The sequence below is a fragment of the Bufo gargarizans genome, chromosome 9, assembly GCF_014858855.1.
Source record: "Bufo gargarizans isolate SCDJY-AF-19 chromosome 9, ASM1485885v1, whole genome shotgun sequence".
Taxonomy (NCBI): Eukaryota; Metazoa; Chordata; class Amphibia; order Anura; family Bufonidae; genus Bufo; species Bufo gargarizans.
Genome location: NC_058088.1, coordinates 40,096,172 through 40,103,004, shown reverse-complemented (window position 1 = coordinate 40,103,004; position 6,833 = coordinate 40,096,172).

Here is a 6,833-nt window from a genome sequence, read left to right as displayed (position 1 = left end):
AATAATGATGGGCTGATGTGAATGTAGCCCTACCTGTGCATAGGTGATGGATGTACTCCTCTAGACGACAAGTATTGAACTTGTGACGTTGCCTATAGTTTCTAAATTCTTATGTATGGCCACACGTAAGGCTACTTTCACACTTGCGTTCGGGGCTCCGCTTGTGAGTTCCGTTTGAAGGCTCTCACAAGCGGCCCCGAACGGATCCGTACTGCCCCAATGCATTCTGAGTGGATGCGGATCCGCTCAGAATGCATCAGTCTGGCACCGTTTGGCCTCCGTTCCGCTCAGCAGGCGGACACCTGAACGCAGCTTGCAGCGTTTTGGTGTCCGCCTAGCCGTGCGGAGCCAGACGGATCCGTCCAGACTTACAATGCAAGTCAATGGGGACGGATCCGTTTGACGTTGACACAATATGGTGCAATTGCAAACGGATCCGTCCCCCATTGACTTTCAATGTAAAGTCCTATAATATACCATCAGATCGGAGTTTTCTCCAATCCGATGGTATATTTTAACTTGAAGTGTCCCCATCACCATGGGAACGCCTCTGTTAGAATATACCATCGGATTTGAGTTAGATTGTGAAACTCAGGAGGGGGGGGGCTGCCTGCACTGGCCACCAATGAGTTAAAAACAGGGGGAGGGGGGTGGTCTGCCCCCTGCTGCCTGGCAGCACCTCCCAGGCAGCAGGGGGCAGTCATGTACACAGTTCTTTTAGTATATTCTAACTTGAAGCGTCCCCATCACCATGGGAACGCTTCTGTGTTAGAATATACTGTTGGATCTAAGTTTTTACGAAGTGAAAAATCAGATCTGAAAAAAAAAAACGTTATGCAAACGGATCCGTTCTGAACGGATGCAAGCGTTTGCATTATAGGAGCGGCTCCGTCTGTACAGACACCAGATGGATCCGCTCCGAACGCAAGTGTGAAAGTAGCCTAACATAAATGCTGCACATTTTTCGCAGTGGAATTGCATACAGTAAATTCACAGTAGCCGCAGTGGGAAAGATTTCCCCAAATCTCATTCACAACCAGCAGAGAGTGTCCACCCAACACTGGGTCTCAGCTCCACAGATGCCTCACTCGGGTCCTTCACCGTCAGCATCCACTTGTGGCCTGTGACCTGCTCTCCTTGTCATGTCAATTGGTCACTTGACGCATGGGTGGCAGGTAACCACCGCGGCCGGTCTTTAGCAGGAGTAGCGTGAAAGCGGATACTGAAGGGAGGCTTGCCAGAAAAAAACTAAATCCACAGCTTGTCAATTTAAGTTGCGGATACCCGCCGCAGATTTTATCCTTTGCAATACAGAAGGTGAAATCTGCGACATATCCACAGTGTTTCTTCACCAAAATCTTCAGAGGACTCGTTACATGTGGTCATCTCCTTACCCGGCATGACGGTGTGCAGGATTGGCACTTTCATAGAAATTTATGTAAAGCTCGTAGGACAGCTCCAGTCATGCATACTTCTGTTGGAATATGCAGCCATCTTCTTCCAGGCATTGTATGTCAGAAATCACAACCTACCTATGTCCTAAGGTCCGCATCGGGACAGGACCTGCTGCTCGCATTAGCAATGGACTACAATGGGGCACATTTGCACTGTGAAAAATCATATGATGCTGCTTGTATAATGTCCATAGACACACCTATGCCATTACAGATCTGAGGATCTGAGCCAGGATCTTGCTAATTAAACATTGCTAAAGTCTTGACGAGTCTCCAAGCCTGCGAGCTGCTTGAGGGCACATGTGCAGGATGTATCTGGCTACAAAAATGTTCTGTATTTCAGGCGTGTGCAGATTTATTTTTATAGAACTGCAATCATTATAAGATGCTGAATCCTTTCCCCTGGATAGTATAGTGATTTTTTTTTTTTAGAGAGTTATGTTAAGAATGGTTGTTGCATTCACATTGCCTATTGAAAGGTGGCCTATCTTTAGGGTATGTGTGATCGTGGGGGATCCAACCACTAGGAAGCCCCTTTACAGGGGATTTGTCACCTCTGCTGACATACTTTAATTCCTCATGTAATATCAATTCTGGAGCATCTATTCCTATGACTCTATCTTGTGCCATTCCTGTGTTATTTATACTAGAAGTTTATGGATGGTCAGCATCTTGCAGTACAGGTTATCCTATCTTAGACAATGGGGGCATATCGCCAGGATATGCCCCCATTTTCTGATAGGTACGGGTCCCACCTACAAGGAGAGCTGTGGCTGGAGGACCCCCGGGGTCCGTCCACCACCAGGCGCAGCTACCGCGTCTCCCATTAAAGTGAATGGGAGCCCACCGCGCATGCGCAGCCACAGCTCCCATTCATTTCTGTGCGCCCTTCTCAACTTTCTCCGCTCCCTTCTCTTTGTAGGTGCGGATCCCAGAGGTGGGACCCGCACCTATCAGACAATGGGGGGCATATCCTAGCAATATGCCCCCATAGTCTAAGATGGGATAACCACTTTAATGGTAATACCCAGCAGTACCATTAATGTAAACTTATAGCAGGAATGGCACAACAGAGAGTCATAAGAATAGATGCTCCATAATTGTCAGGATAGGTGACAGGTCCTCTTTAAAGGGAACCTTTCTGCTCCCTCACAGTGGGTAGCGTAGTGTAGTGATAGACCTGCTGATATCAGCGGTCTCTTATGGGTGTATGAAGAGGGTTGGCCCATGATGGCATCTTGCTAGGATATGCTATCTAGAGGACGGTTCCCTCGAAGAGAAGAACACACTGCACACGTTCGGCGTTCTCTCCATTCTTTGCTATGGGAGTTCTAAAAACAGCTGAGGGAGTGCGCTCAGCTATTTTCGGGAGTCCCATAGTAGTGGATAGAGGGCACATCACTCAAGCTTGGACGGAGGTTGGCAGCACATGCGTGGCTGCTCTGTTTACTTTGGGGTCCAGTTCTGGAGATAGCTGTAGGTCCTACATCTGGGACCCACTCTAATCTGAAATTTTTGGCATATCCTAGTGATTTGCTATCAATTTCCCAGTTTTATAGAACTGAGCTCTGAAGCTGCATAGAATGCACTAGCGCTGCAAGAGACGAGTCCGATGAAATGTGTACTGTAGAAGCTGGCCTGCCCTCCAGACAATGATTGACAACAGAATTACAACAACTGTCAGTCGTCATCTGGACATCGGCGCATAGGTCTCGTCATCAAACTCGTCTCCTGCGGCTGTAGCGCGTTGGACTCGTCTCCTGCGGCTGTAGCGCGTTGGACTCGTCTCCTGCAGCTCCCTATGATAGGGCAGCACCGTAGACCTGGAAGATCAGAAATGAAGCAGTGTTATTACTGTATGAATAATCATCATTTTGTAAATGGGGTCAGTATTTGTTTGCATGTTACTGCAGCCATAACACATTGCTTACATATTTCAGGGATACCACGTATTCATCCCAAATTTGGACGAATATTTAAGAGCAGTATTTGTACTGCCGAACATCTGCCAAATAAATTGATTCCAGGACATCCGTCCTGTTTGTCATTCCGGCCTAATTTTAGATAAAACGATATAAACATGTTTTGGGTGTAGGAATTTACGCATATAATGAAAAATGGGTCTGCTGATCCTTGGACGTCTAACGTTGCCTTTGGGGGCACTTTTTTTAAGATTAGGTCTGTCTAATACCTCATTTGCTGTGCCATATTTTGGGAGATGTCATTTTGGCCTCTTTCACACAAGCGTATTTGCAATCCATAGATATGGTGCATATTTTATGTACCAGAATCACTGCTAATGTAAATAAATATGGGCATCTAATTTCTGTTAGTATTTAAAATCTGCAGCATGTCTGAGTTTTGTACGTATTTGCCTCCAAATACGCCCATCATAGTCTTATGGAAGCGGGTCAAAAAGGAAAAAAATTGTCATCAGTAATTCATCTGGATTTACTGCAATCTTGATGGTATATCATCCGGAATCTGTGCTTATTCCAGAGTCTGAATATGGACGGATTTCTATACACCTACCTTTTCCGCACTTTTTTTAGTTCATGTTGATTTAAAGGGGCGGTCATGCTTTAGACCTGCCCTATTAGATGCATACTGCACTAACTGTGGTCATGCCACATTTGTGCCCAGTGCAGCCTTTGGCGGAGGATGAAGAACTACTGATCACAGTGGAAGATCATTGACTTCCGGGTGTCTTGTAAGGCCTTATTCATATGTCAGTGAATCGGTCATGTGCACACGTATACATTGATTTTAACGTTTCTATTCAGATACTGTGGGTCGGTGGAACAATGATGGAGACATGCCTTACTTTGGTCTGTGGTGTGGACCAAACAAGCCGCATAGGTCGGTCACAGAAATTGTTGGAAATAGAGAAAAAAGGACTTTTCCGTTTTTTAGCAGAGAAAAAAAAATAATGGAACGGACCCATTACCGTTTGTGTCAGTTATATGCTGAATGTGGCACTTCCGTTATTTCCGTTCTTCTACTCTTACTTTTATAAATGGATTGGCCATGCAGACATACGGACACAGAATGCACACTGAGGCATATCCGTTTTCTTTGTGGCCTTATTGAAGTGAATAGTTCTACATACGGACACAGAAAAAAAAATACGTTTGTATGCATGATCCCTTAGGCAGTTCACCATTCCAGGGACATTTGACCGACATTTATCTGATGTGTGTGAGCGTATGAGAATAACCCGATCAGCTCCTAGTCTAAGTTTGGATGAATTGGTTGACGTCCTCTACATCAGCTACCAAGTAACGATCATTAGGTCACTTTAAATGACTAAAGATTGTATACCACACGTAGGACTCCTGCCACGTACAATGCTACATTGTGAAATCTGCAATGGTATTCATTGTTTGATCTTCAGCATTTAACGTTTTCTGTCCGCTGCATCAATTTACAGTTTATTTTTGTGAGCTGCTGATTGTAGCTGCAGAGTATGTTAAATAAACCCATATGTTTTATGAAATCTGTAAAAGTAAGGAGGGCAAATGACCTAAAAAAATCACTCAAAATAGTCGCAGGAAGAAATTAGTCATTGGCTGCACAGATGTTAATTGTACTTGCCTAAAAAGCGCAAAATCCTGTAAAATGTCAAACGTCTTCAATCCTTCTTTACGCGTTGGCTTTATAGTGTTGCAACTTGGGGACGTGAAGGAGTTAATGATTATGCCTCCCGTTGCCCAAAGTCATAATTAGTCAGTTCCCTTTGTTCCCACTTGTAGAGCAGTCATGGGGCAAGGTGTTGAAACTCTGAATAGTGTGACTCAGACCAGTGAGTCACCAGGGAAGCATCCTGTGTAAATCCACGCTAAATTGCCTTACCTAATACCTCCCTCGCTAAAAGGCTGACACTTTCTGGCTTTAAACTCAAAATACTAAAAAGTTAGGAGTTTCCTAGTCATCTTCGGGTTGTAGGACCTGACTGAAGAAAACTTTGCGGAGGATCTAACTTCTTTGTATTTCATAGATTGGCAAATATGTTTGGATCCAGATGTTCTAGAAGCAATTGAGAGCCATGTTTTTGGAGTCAGTTAGGCCACTCCGGACTTTTTAGTGGACAGAAAGAACCTGAAAAGAACTCCCAAAATCTAGACCCTAGGCTTATGCTGGTGACCCATGTAGTCCATGGCTCCCTGAGGACAACGATCTACAGGTGATGTCTATGTATTAAAGAGGTTGTCCAGGGTCTGATATTTTTCTAGAACAGGGATTGGCATCCTTCGGCACTCCAGGTGTGGTGAAACTACGACTCCCAGCATGCACACTTGCTTGGCTGTTCTCAGAACTCCCATAGAAGTGAATGGAGCATTCTGGGAGTTGTAGTTTCACAACAGCTGGAGGTTGATGACCCCTGTTCTGGAACCAGCGCCACACTTTTCCACGGGCTGTGTTTGATACTGCAGCTCATCCTATTGACCTGCAATACAAGACACATCCCAGGGAAGTCCATTTAGGATACAGCCAACATGCTCTGGTTTTGTCATAGTGAAATTGCTTAAGGAAAGTCTCGGGTAGCAGTAAAGTGGATGTAATCTTAAAAATTGTCCATCCACGGATTGGTGAAAATATCTGCAATGGAATTTGCACATAGCTTGACCTGCTTTAAAGCCACAACGTGTCAATTTATGCTGTGGATTTCCGCATAGATTTCACCCTTTGCAATGAAATCTGGCTCAAAATCTGCAAGTAGCGTGTACAAATTTTTCTGCGGATCCGTTGTGGCTCCTGATGGCAAAATACGGCTCATGGACTAGGGTTGTCACGATACCCAAATTTGTATTCGATTTCGATACCATAAAAAAGTTTTCCGATACTCGATACCACGCCAAAAAGGCTGCGTGCATTCCGCATTTTATGGAACGTCCGGCCCATAATCGAACAGTCTTATTTTTATAAGTGGTATAAATATGGTGAATCGCACAGTTTTTTCCCCCCTGTTTCGGCGTTCACCACATAGGAGATATTTTTCAATATTTTAATAGTTTGGACTTTTCGGACGTGGCGATATGTAATATGTTTATTTTTATATGTAAAATTGGGAAAGGGGGTTATTTATACAATTGCCACTGTACGACCAATTAAGAGGGGGGAGGGCACTACCACCAATGATTTAATACTGAGGAGGTTGGGCGCACTGCGCCACCAATGTTTTTAAACCATTAATACAAATACAGGAGGCAGGTGCTGGCTATGTGAATCTGCTGCCGGCACCGCCTCCTGTGTCTGTGTTAATAGATTACTGATCTTCATTGGTGGCACAGTGGCCACAGCCCCTCCCCTTCTCGTCCCGTCCTCTCCTCATTGGTGGCACAGTGGCCACAGCCCCTCCCTTTCTCGTCCCGCCTCTCT